We start from the raw sequence: 12,451 nt of genomic DNA, 5'->3' as shown, positions 1-12,451 counted from the left end.
GCATTGTTATGATAGCTTTAGCTTAATGAATGAGGCAATAATAACATTTTGAGTGAATATATTGTATACATTTTTATTTAAATGAAAAGTAAATGTTTAGTTTTAGCAGCAGCGCCTCCTCCTTTAGCTCTGTCCCTTCTGTTCCCAGCAGCCATCTTGGGGATGATAACTGCCCAGCACACTGGGCACCCAAACTGGGATATTGGGGTACGGGGTTGCATACCCCCCAACTGTCCCGCTTTTCGCGGGACAGTCCCGCTTTTTATGGCGCATCCCGCTGTCCCGGATAGTTCCATGAATGTCCCGCATTGCGGGACATTCATGGAACTATCCGGCACAGCGGGATGCGCTTGCTGTACCGGATGTTCACGCTTCGTCTGCGGCTTCGTTATGCCTCTCCTTGCGCTGCGCGACAGGCCCTTTTATAAGGTTGCGCCTGTGGGTGTGACGTCATTACGCACGGGCGCAACCTTATAAAAGGGCCTGTCGCGCTGCACAAGGAGAGGCATAACGAAGCCGCAGACGAAGGCGGAGCGCCTATGGGAGGTACTGTGATAGGGGGCTACTGTGATAGGGGGACACTGTGTATTGGGGGGCACTGTGTATTGGGGGCTACTGTGTATAGGGGGACACTGTGTATTGGGGGCTACTGTGTTAGGGGCACTGTGTATTGGGGCTACTGTGTTAGGGGCACTGTGTATAGGGGCACTGTATAGGGGGACACTGTGTATTGGGGGCTACTGTGTTAGGGGCACTGTGTATAGGGGCACTGTGTATTGGGGGCTACTGTGTTAGGGGCACTGTGTATAGGGGCACTGTGTATAGGGGCACTGTGTATAGGGGGACACTGTGTATTGGGGGCTACTGTGTTAGGGGCACTGTGTATAAGGGCACTGTGTATAGGGGGACACTGTTGTATTGGGGGCTACTGTGTATAGGGGGCTACTGTGTATAGGGGCACTGTGTATGGGGGGCTACTGTGTATAGGGGGTAACTGTGTATAGGGGGCACTGTGTATGGGGGGGTACTGTTGTATGGGAGACTACTGTGTATTGGGGGCTACTGTGTATTGGATGGTACTGTGTATTGGATGGTACTGTGTATGGGGGGCTACTGTGTATGGGGGGGGCTACTGTGTATGGGGCGGGCTACTGTGTATGGGGGGGGCTACTGTGTATGGGGGCGGGCTACTGTGGTATGGGGGGGGCTACTGTGTATGGGGCGGGCTACTGTGTATGGGGCGGGCTACTGTGTATGGGGCGGGCTACTGTGTATGGGGGGCTACTGTGTATGGGGGGGCTACTGTGTATGGGGGGCTACTGTGTATGGGGGGGCTACTGTGTATGGGGGCTACTGTGTATTGGGGCACTGTGTATGGGGGGGCAAAACTGGTACATAGTTATAACTCACTTATAACTGACTGCCTTCTCTCTATATTTGTATTTATATGTAGGAGTTGCTGTATTGTTTTCCTTAGGTCGTTCAGTATGAGGGTATAGCACATTTTCATCTGCTCCCGCCATTTGATCTATATAAAAGTGGTATTTTTAAAAAAATGGGGTGTGGTAATTGGGGGCGTGACCACAAAAGGGGGCGTGGTCAAAAATTTGCCCCTCTTTTCATTTTTCAAATGTTGGGAGGTATGGGGTTGGAATGGCTCCAATAGGGCATTGGATAAAAACCCGGTGGGCCCTAGTCCTGTTTGATCTTGTTTCACTGGGCAGGTTGGTGTGTGGGCCGGATTGCTGCTGGCCAGTAATCAGTAGGGGCTAGAGAAGTAGTGCAGGGGCAGATTAGTGCGTGGGGGTGGGCCCTTGATCCACTTTTTCCCATGAAGAAGGTATTTAGGCCCTTAAATCTTGGTAGAGAAGTGGAATTTCACAGAAATCTAGAAAACATTAGCATAGCGCATTTGTTTCCCCTCCGGTATTCACATAATTGCCAGCGGGGGAGCATTTTCATGAGATTAGTGATCTGCGGTAGCTCAGACTTACCAGCAGCAACTAATCTCCTAGTGTGCCATTACACTAAATCTGAACAGGTAACAGGGCAGTTGAGAGAATGCATTGGTCATGTGATAGGTTGCCTTCAGGGGGGTAGAGGGGGTACAACTGTACTGGGCCCTGTGAAATCTTCTTTCTTAGAGGGGCCCCGTCGCGGCGCAAAAGTTACGTAACTTCTGCAAAAACTGCTTAGAAAGCTACGTAACTTGCCTAGAAACTTATGTAACTTGTGTATGAAGTAAAAGCCAATGCAGAGAAGCTTTGCAGGGACAAACCCCACTGACCCCCAATGAATGAAAAAACTTAAGATTAAATTCCACTGACCCCCAATGAACTGACTGACTTATTAGCACTTTATTATTCACTTTGACTGTTTATATGAACTGCTTATTATAGAGTAATATCAGCTGTTTATATTACACACATAAGGGACGTGGCCAATATTTTGGTACCGCACAATTGTGTTCATGGGGGGGGCCCCATATAAATAATTTGTTTCTGATGGCGGCCCTGGTTGCCATGGTGCCATCAGATCTCACAGGAAGGTGACCCAGTGGTAGAACAAGCAGTGAAGGAGGAGCCGCTGCCAGTCTGTAGGTAGCAGAGCTGTTACACATGGGAAAGTCTGATGTGGGACTCAGCTCACAATTATATCATCATTTTAAATACATGCAATAAACTCCAGCTCTTCCATAAGCTCCATGCATTTGCCTGCACATCACCACCTTGCTCCTACAGTGATGCTAAAATTCTGGGGAAAATGCAACCTTACGGGGAGAACAAACATCATGATTGTATTTGAAATTGCACTTGTGGATGTACATTATATGACACTGCTGATAACTCTGGTACTAGTCGGGGAAGGCAGCTATTGAGCAGAAATAGAGGTTACATATATAATGGCGGATTATTGGCCTCAGTGAGTGCCGGGACTTGTTGCTCAGTAACACCGGGGGGCTGCTGTACCCCATCACTACCTAGGGTGGAATTTGCAGGAGATTTTTCCCATGCCCAGTTATACCCAGCCAGTGTGAGTCTGATATATGGAGAAACAGAGTTGGCAGCTTGGCATCACTGGTGGGTAGAACTGGGGTAGTTCTTTCTGCAGTTCCAGGAAAGCAATCTTGTGTTACCCACTAATCTCTGTATCTGCCCCTCCAGTTCCTTCCTATAAGACACAGGCAAGTATAATTATGAGATTCAGTGCCAGTTCAGCTTGAGGCCCATACGGTTCTGTAGCACAGGCTCTGTACCCACCAACCCCTTGGTTTTCTCCCAGTATAATCATTATTATCATTATTATCATTATTATACTGGGAGCCCCTGGGCTCCATCTCTCTGTCTCAATTCTCTCTCATGTTTTTCACTTTAATAACACAAAGCCCCTATTTTTGCTCAGTTCCACTAATTGTTCTTTTCAGTATTGTTCATTTCTTAGATTTACTGCATGTGAATGACTTGACATTCAGTTCCCTGGAAAAGTCTGGGGCAGCTCCTGGGGACCCCAGAAATTACCAACTGCCAACTCCACAAAATCATCTAAACATTTTAATGCCAAACAGCTTTACTGGGCCTTGTTGACACCAGGCCCCCTGAACAGCCTCCTGGTCAGTATCTCACTGGCCTGGCCGGTATTACACAAAGTATGGGAGTTATATTAAAGAAAACTGGAATTTCTCTGGGAAAAATATCTGAAAAATTGTTGTACTGACAAAAACCCATTCACAAATCTCAAAAATATCTAGAAGTAAAACTAAAATCATCTATTTCTCAAAATTGCATTGTAAATATGTGCCAGGAAGCAGTCAGTAACCTTGGGCTCACAGGATTTTCAGAAAGATACAGCAATGTCTGGTACAAGCATTCTCTGGCAATTGCACAGTTAAGGCAACTCTGGTTTTGAGGTTATGTGGCTTTAAATTGACTGTAAGGCTCTCGCCTATAAATTGTGAGAGTGCTGTTAGGAATGAGCAGTCTCGGGGAGGATATTTGATGTGAATGCTGTCATGGGAAAACGTTGTTTTCAAAATGCATCTGTTAGTGGCACATTGCAAGTTCATTTTTCAGAAGAGAAAACAAATAAATTTTTTATTTTGGAGCTTGACGTGAGGTCCTGCTTTTCTTCTTGCTGCTAACTTGAAATGCTTTGGCTGGGGGAGAGGGATTGGAAGTGTATGGACTCAATGGGGGGAACTCACAAAGGTGGAGAGAGACCTTTTCTGAGGTAAAAGTGGTGGAAAAACTGGTGGGAAAACACTTTCTCCATATTCACAAACAGAAATACACCTAAATTTCGACTCAACCGCCACGTTTCGGTTTGTGGTGAAAGAAAGACCGTTTACAGACACTTTTGTGAATTTGACTTTTAAACAACATTTCTCCGCCATTTTTAAAATGGAGTAAAGCTCAGTGTAGCCCTGTCAGATAAATTCTAAGCTCTTCTGTTTTGCTTTGTTTCACCCAGTCTCCATTTCACACCCCTGGTAGGAGCCCCATTGGGGGGTCATTAACGTATTAATGGAGATTAACAGGCAATTTTCTGTCTAACCCAAGAACAATAGGTGCAAGCCTCATTAACATTAAAGTAAAACACTGATTAAACAAAAAGATTAATTTATATCTTATATATAAAAAAGTTTTTACCTCACATTTTCCTTGTTATGATAGCTTTAGCTTAATGAATGAGGCAATAATAACATTTTGAGTGAATATATTGTATACATTTTTATTTAAATGAAAAGTACATATTTAGTTTTAGCAGCAGTGCCCCCTCCTTTAGCTCTGTCCCTTCTGTTCCAGCAGCCATCTTGGGGATCAGCAAACAGCCCAGTACACTGGCACCCAAACTGGGATATTGGGGTATGGGGTTGGAGTGGTCCCAATAGGGCATTGGATAAAAACCCGGTGGGCCCTAGTCCTGTTGGACCTTATTTCACCGGGCATGTGGGTGTGTGGGGCCGGATTGCTGCTGGCGGGGGAGCATTTTCATGAGATTAGTCGTCTGCGGTAGCTCAGACTTACCAGCAGCAACTAATCTCCTAGTGTGCCATTACACTAAATCTGAGCAGGTAACAGGGCAGTTAAGAGAATGCATGGGTCATGTGATAGGTTGCCTTCAGGGGCTAGAGGGGGTACAACTGTACCGGGCCCTGTGAAATCTTCTTTCTTAGAGGGGCCCCGTCGTGGCGCAAAAGTTACGTAACTTCTGCAGAAACTGCTTAGAAAGCTACGTAACTTGCCTAGAGACTCAGCTCACAATTATATCATCATATTAAGTACATGCAATAAACTCCAGCTCTTCCATAAGCTCCATGCATTTGCCTGCACATCACCACCTTGCTCCTACAGTGATGCTAAAATTCTGGGGGAAATGCAACGTTGCGGGGAGAACAAACATCATGATTGTATTTGAAATTGCACTTGTGGATGTACATTATATGACACTGCTGATTTCTCTCAGGTTCAGCTGCTATCAATGCCATACTGTCTGCTGACTCCGCCTCCCGGAAACAGGAAATTCAGGCCTGGGATGGGGAAGTGAGGCAGGTTTCCATGCGTTCAACCTCCAGCAGCTTGAGTACCCCTTATCCCACCTCAGTAACAGTCAGCACCCCCTTCCATTATCATGTTACAGATCCCCCCCTGATACAGCTGCCTTGTTTGTGTAAACACAACCCACATTCTGGTCTTTGTCTCTCATACCCTTCCCCTACTCATTCTCATGTTCTGTCATTGTCTTTCTCACTCTCTTTCCTGGGACATTTTCTCACAGCGGATGGAAGAGCAGTGTCTGTGATTTGTGGGAGAATTTGGGGCTCAATATGACAGGTGGCAGCACCATCCTCTATGGAAAACAATGTAGAGATGAAAAAACAGCAGCACTCCGGTTATGTTGAAAAAATGTGACTTTTACTCAAGTGCACAAGGCAATGTTTCGGGCTTCAACCCAGCCCTTTATCAAGCCTAATAGTACAAATACAAACAAGTGTTATATACCCACAGGAAGAGGAGGGACTATCACTCCAGCCCTCCATTTAAACCAAAGTGTTCAGTGTACACATTTTTAACTTACACAAATCAATTTTTTTAATTAAAGCAACGTTTATATAGTGTGTAGCCCCGGGGCAGCCATTCCCAGTGTCAGGACTGGGAGCCCAGGGGCCCACCCCTTAGACAATGGGCCCACTTGCCATTATGCGGTGGGAGCAATGACCCCCCCCTGCCAATGTCTTCTGCCCCCACCCCATGCTAGCATCTTTTGCCTGCCTGAGTCTTCCCTCTCTAGCCACTCTGCTACTTGTGAGTGGGGAGAGAAGACTTTACAGCTATAGAGGAAGCAGTCCCTGTGATCCAGGCCCCCCCTGTTCCCTAGGCCCCTCTGCGACTATGGGGTTTGCACCACTGGACTTATAATAGATCCAATTGATGTAGGAGAATATACTTAATAGCAGTAAAAATGGACAATAAAGGAGGTTTAGAAATAGGTAACACAGGAAAATTCTTTGGGTACATTTTATACAATTTTTTTTGTTAAAAAAGATTATACAAAAATGTGTGCAAGTCGGGGCAGTAAGATGGAAGAGAACTGCCGTCCCTGGGTGACGCCTGGAAAAATAAAGCGCTATTGGCAATTTAAGTGAATGAAGAAGGGCGTTAGTCTTAAGTCTTTGAGGGATATGGCAGGGTTCCCTTTAGAATCTCACAATTATAATTTGTACAAAAAACAAATAGTTTTGCTCGGGTTCATACTTTATTTCCCATATATCTTGCAATCACTAGCATTGGCTGCATAACCGGATTTATTTTGTGCCACTAGCCCACCACTTTGCCTGCTTGGCTAATGATTAAATCCATGTTAGCCATTCCTTTCTCATAAGACATTATACGGTTCAGAGGTTTCTTTATTTAACACAATAATTATGCAAGTAAACAAATGGTTTGTACTGTTTCTGTCAATAAAATCATTCATTAGCATCATCTTTAGCCAATAGAATGATTGTTATTGGAGTCAGACTGTGCTGGCTTTGCGCCAGGAATGGCATTGTGATGTCATCACTATCTAAACTGCCAGGGATCCTGTGTAGAGGATTCAGGCTTTGTTGCCAAGGCAATGAGCATTGTGATGTCATAGCTAGTCGGGTTGTTTACATGAATTCACTACCCGGTCAGTGTCACTTGCTGATTTGTCACCGTTGAAGTCGCATTGCGTCTTTTTCGGTGCAAATAAGTTTTTCGACTAATTTAACTTATTTCAAATTCTGTAAGTGCAAAGACTATTTTTGTTTTTATTAATTGCAAATGTCATTAATTGTTTATATTGGATTTATTTAACGAGGGAATATGTTGTCAGGTTGGACACTATAGGCCTGTAAATGTGAAGCCTTTGGCTGCTGTTTAACTGTAACTCCCAGTATCCCTGGCGCCTTTTGTACAGTTTCATCAGCCTTAAATCTGTTGCTGAGTTATAAATGTATATTTACAGTATAGGTCATTGGGATGTTTGTTTATCTTGATAGAACTGTGAATAAAGGGGAAATATTGCCAAAATGACAATGATAGTAAAAGCTTCAGATCATGGAAATAATTAACAGTAAATTAATAACATCTAAATGATCAGTTGAACATTCGGTGCTGTTTCTGAAATAATCTCGTTGCCCCTCACTATCCCCCTCTCTGCAATCTGCCACTTTCCCTGCAGGAGTAGCTGCCACCTTTATGGGAAAAATACCGGCCTTCCTATACTTTTAGCTTTTTCCTATTAATAACATTGGCATGAAGCAGGCCGGTAACATACTGGCCAATTGGCAACCCCATGCAGGAGTCAGATTGGGACAGGCCTAGAGCTGGCCATACACATTAAGCCAAGTCACAAAATGATTGTCCAACTGCATTCTGGGCCAAACCAAGCTGGTCAGGTTATTAACCCCCGGCAGGCCAATAATCAGACCATAATGGCTGCCTATGCAGGTCAAGTGGCCAACTTGGCAGCTTTTTGCTGCTTGGTACTAATACATGATTGTATCTACCATATAAATGATTTTACACTGGGAGTAAATTACAATCCTAATCAATTACACATAACACCAAAAGTACATAAACTATTTGTATTGTTTAATGATGTATAAAAATAGGGTTGGCACCTTTTCTCACATTTACACCGGCCTTCGGGTTGGGGGAGCAGCTGGGGCGTCACATGGGGTGGGGCAATAGGTGAAGTGGGTGGGGAAATGGGTGGAGTATAGGCAGGTCTGGACTTATAGGGGTAATCCATCAGCAGAGAGGGTCAGAGAAGGGGGGATTCATAGGGTATTACATGTAACGTATATATTGCCAGTACATTTGTAATTCCGGCCCTAGCTGGGGATTTACTGGCTGGGGGGGTGACTGTAATTAAAAATACAAAATAGGGAATGAGTGGGGGGGGCTTATTCACTAATAATATATTGTGCTCAGCATTAAGCCTGTTCCTTTGATCGTAGTAATAAAAGGTGAACACAAAACCTGATATCATTTAACTTTTTTTCATTATTATTTCTTATTTAAGATTAACTCAGAAATGAGTGAAAGAATGAGAAAATTCTTTAAAAATATCTTTGGACAAAATAACCAGGTGAGGTGGAAACTTCCTTTTCCTGTAATATATATTTTTAAATATTTGAGTTTTTTGATGATTTTTTTTTTTTACAAATTTGATTTTGATAAATAAGGCTCTAAGTGAATAAATTGGAATATTGACTCTGTGCCCTTTGTCTGCAGTTTGGGAATCTGTTTTTCTTCTGTATTTTGCACTTACTTTCCTTTTTGATTATATAAACCAAAAATTCTTAATGTTATCTTGTAATTTATCTCTCCCCAAAGGATAACATCCATATCAACGATGTTACACCTGATCAGCCTAAAGGTGAGAAAAACGCACCAAGTGCAGAATCTTTCTCTCTATATTTATCTATCTATCTATCTATCTATCTATCTATATCTATCTATCATCGTTCTATTCATCTATCTATCTATCATCTATCTATCTATCTATCTATCTATCTATCTATCTAAACATATTAAATATATTATAGAATGGGCTTTCCGTTCTACTGTTTCTACTAATTCTTATAAATAAATAAATAAATGCTGTGAGTTTGAAACGCCTCTATTTTGCACTATAGAAAAAACTGGAAGATTCAAAAAACTCCGAAAAAGAATATCAAGACTTTTTGGATGTCGGAGGGTAAGGCTGTGTCTCCTATCACAGTAACAAGGGAATAATCTGCCCATCCCTGCCCCATAGAGAGGGCAGAACCTGATTGGCTGATTTGGGGGGGGTGATTTATCAACACTGGTTTTTTTTTCTCAAATTGAAGTTCTTTGCACTTGAAAAGACTCGAATGACTGGTATTTATTAGGTGCAAAAAGCCACAAAAACCTCAATGTAAAAATTCACCAACCGCCTTCAACATTTTAATTTCAAATCTTTTTATTTCATACTGTTTTTTACATATTATTTTGCCCCAGTTTCTATTTCATTTTCTCCTAAAATGCTTCTGACTTTGGCTCGTTCCCCCTATAGCCCTGCTGTAGCGATATTGCAGAGGAACCTGAACTTCCCTATGAAGAGGCAAAAAGAAGAAATGAAGCCGTACTCTCCAAGTAAGGATTTTAGGGAGAATAAAGAACAAATAGGATCAATTAATCATTGCGTCCCCAGAGGCTCCATATCCAGCCCAATTATATCCAATCACTGACATGCTAATGAATTCTAAATACTGTACTTGCTACTGAGTAAGGGATTGGGCTGCTCTTTGCTAATATACAGGTATGGGATCTGTTATCTATGACTCCAAATTACGTAAATACCCTTATCTGGAGAACACAAGGTTCTGACCATTCGGGATAATGGGTCCCATACCTGTACAGATTTCTTATTCAGGGAAATAATTCCGTTACTAGAATCCAACAAGCATTGTGATCCATTGACAAAGGACCTTGGTCTCATGCTATTGACTAACAGGAGCAAACAGTACTGGGATGCACTGGGCACGCCCACAGCAGCTACACCACAATATTCCCATAGTTTGTAAATAGATTCCATAATATCAAAATGGTGGATATTTTATATACTGTTTGTTTTGTTTTTTCCCCCAGTTTCTTTTAAGAAATGCTGTGAGAAGATCAAGATGCGTGTGGTGAGTTTTGGGTCTTGTTTGGTGGGGCCCCTATGGAATGGCAAGTAATTGAAAGTAATTGTCAGCCCCGCCTCTATGCCTAAGGCCTAAGGAATAGGGGCGGGGCAGGCAATATATGATTGACAGCTGGGATTTATAATCACCTTTATAATGGGTTTGGGTATGGTGATAAAAAGGAGTTTGGGTTTCATGTTTCATTTGAATAGGACTTTTATCATACAGCTTGTTATGTCTGGGTGACAGGGCTCCTTTAAGATGATCTGTTTTTTGCCCTTGTTATAGGATTTGGACAGCTACTTTGCATCTTCGGCTGAGTATTCTACGGAATATCCTGAAGCCTTTGAGCTCGAAATGAAGCCGTACACTCCAAGTAAGGATTTTAGGGACAATAAAGAACAAATAGGATTAATTAATCATTGTGTCCCCAGAGGCTCCATATCCAGCCCAATTATATCCAATCACTGACATGCTAATGAATTCTAAATACTGTACTTGCTACTGAGTAAGGGATTGGTCTGCTCTTTGCTAATATACAGGTATGGGATCTGTTATCTGGACACAGATATCCAGAGAGCTCTGAATTACGGAAAGGCCATCTCCTATAGACTCCATTTTAATCAAATAATTCAGATTTTTTAAAACGATTTCTTTTTTTTCTGTAATAATAAAACAGTACCTGTACTTGATCCCAACTAAGATATAATTACCCCTTATTGGGGCAGAACAGCCCTATTGGGTTTATTTAATGGTTAAATGATTCCCTTTTCTCTGTAATAATAAAACAGTACCTGTACTTGATCTCAACTAAGATATAATTACCCCTTATTGGGGCAGAACAGCCCTATTGGGTTTATTTAATGGTTAAATGATTCCCTTTTCTCTGTAATAATAAAACAGTACCTGTACTTGATCCCAACTAAGATATAATTACCCCTTATTGGGGCAGAACAGCCCTATTGGGTTTATTTAATGGTTAAATGATTCCCTTTTCTCTGTAATAATAAAACAGTACCTGTACTTGATCCCAACTAAGATATAATTACCCCTTATTGGGGGCAGAACAGTCCTATTGGGTTTATTTAATGATTAAATGATTCCCTTTTCTTTGTAATAATAAAACAGAACCTTGAACAGTACTTGGTCTCAACTATGATAAAATGACTTAATGACTCCAAATTACGTAAAAACCCTTATCTGGAGAACACAAGGTTCTGAGCATTCTGGATAATGGGTCCCATACCTGTACAGATTTCTTATTCAGGGAAATAATCCCCTTAATAGAATCCAAAAAGCATTGTGGTCCATTGACAAAGGATCTTGGTCTCACGCTATTGGCTAACAGGAACAAACAGTACTGGGATGCACTGGGCACGCCCACAGCAGCTACACCCCAATATTCCCATAGTTTGTAAATAGATTCCATAATATCAAAATGGTGGATATTTTATATACTGTTTGTTTTGTTTTTTCCCGCAGTTTCTTTTAAGAAATGCTGTGAGAAGATCAAGATGCGTGTGGTGAGTTTTGGGTCTTGTTTGGGGGGCCCCCTATGGAATGGCAAGTAATTGAAAGTAATTGTCAGGCCCACCTCTATGCCTAAGGCCTAAGGAATAGAGGCGGGGCAGGCAATATATGATTGACAGCTGGGATTTATAATCACCTTTATAATGGGTATGGGTATGGTGATAAAAAGGAGTTTGGGTTTCATGTTTCATTTGAATAGGACTTTTATCATACAGCTTGTTATGTCTGGGTGACAGGGCTCCTTTAAGATGATCTGTTTTTTGCCCTTGTTATAGGATTGGGACAGCTACTTTGCACCTTGGGCTGAATATTCTACGGAATATCCTGAAGCCTTTGAGCGTGAAGAGGAGCAGCGAGAGCTATTTAAGCCGCTCACTCCAGGTAAGGATCATTAGGAACTGGAGTCTCTGATCATAACGGCAAATATGACCCATAACCCCATTTAATTATGGAAAAGGGAGATTTATCAACGTTCAAGATTGATTTTTTTTCACGATTTGAGTTTTTAAGAGCTCAAAATTAACAATTTGAGTTATGGGTCAACACTCTAATGTCTGGTATTTATTAAGGGAAAATCTTCACCATCTAAAACCTTGTGAGTTTCTAAACTAACTAAACCAAGACTAAAACTAAAAAGTCTCCCAAAGGGTCTTTCCATTTGCCCAATCATTTAATCTGTACAGTCTCTAATGGTGCTTGGTACAAACTAGTAGCTAAACCATTATTTGTCCCCCCCAGATTACTGTT

At 42.2% G+C, this 12,451-nt stretch overlaps 2 long non-coding RNA genes across 2 annotated transcripts; both read left to right on the top strand.

Annotated features, from left to right (window-relative positions):
• The first annotated feature begins 8,503 nt into the window (after positions 1–8,503).
• LOC116412014 lies at positions 8,504–9,615 on the top strand. The gene is made up of 4 exons (XR_004223470.1): positions 8,504–8,613; positions 8,862–8,904; positions 9,164–9,225; positions 9,565–9,615. It is a non-coding gene; the product is annotated as an uncharacterized LOC116412014 (long non-coding RNA).
• On the top strand, positions 9,616–12,015 carry LOC116412013. The gene is made up of 5 exons (XR_004223469.1): positions 9,616–9,644; positions 10,140–10,180; positions 10,463–10,550; positions 11,657–11,697; positions 11,980–12,015. It is a non-coding gene; the product is annotated as an uncharacterized LOC116412013 (long non-coding RNA).
• Positions 12,016–12,451: the final 436 nt, after the last annotated feature.

This window comes from Xenopus tropicalis, chromosome 7, assembly GCF_000004195.4.
Source record: "Xenopus tropicalis strain Nigerian chromosome 7, UCB_Xtro_10.0, whole genome shotgun sequence".
Taxonomy (NCBI): domain Eukaryota; kingdom Metazoa; phylum Chordata; class Amphibia; order Anura; family Pipidae; genus Xenopus; species Xenopus tropicalis.
This window is presented reverse-complemented; position numbering and strand designations above follow the sequence as displayed.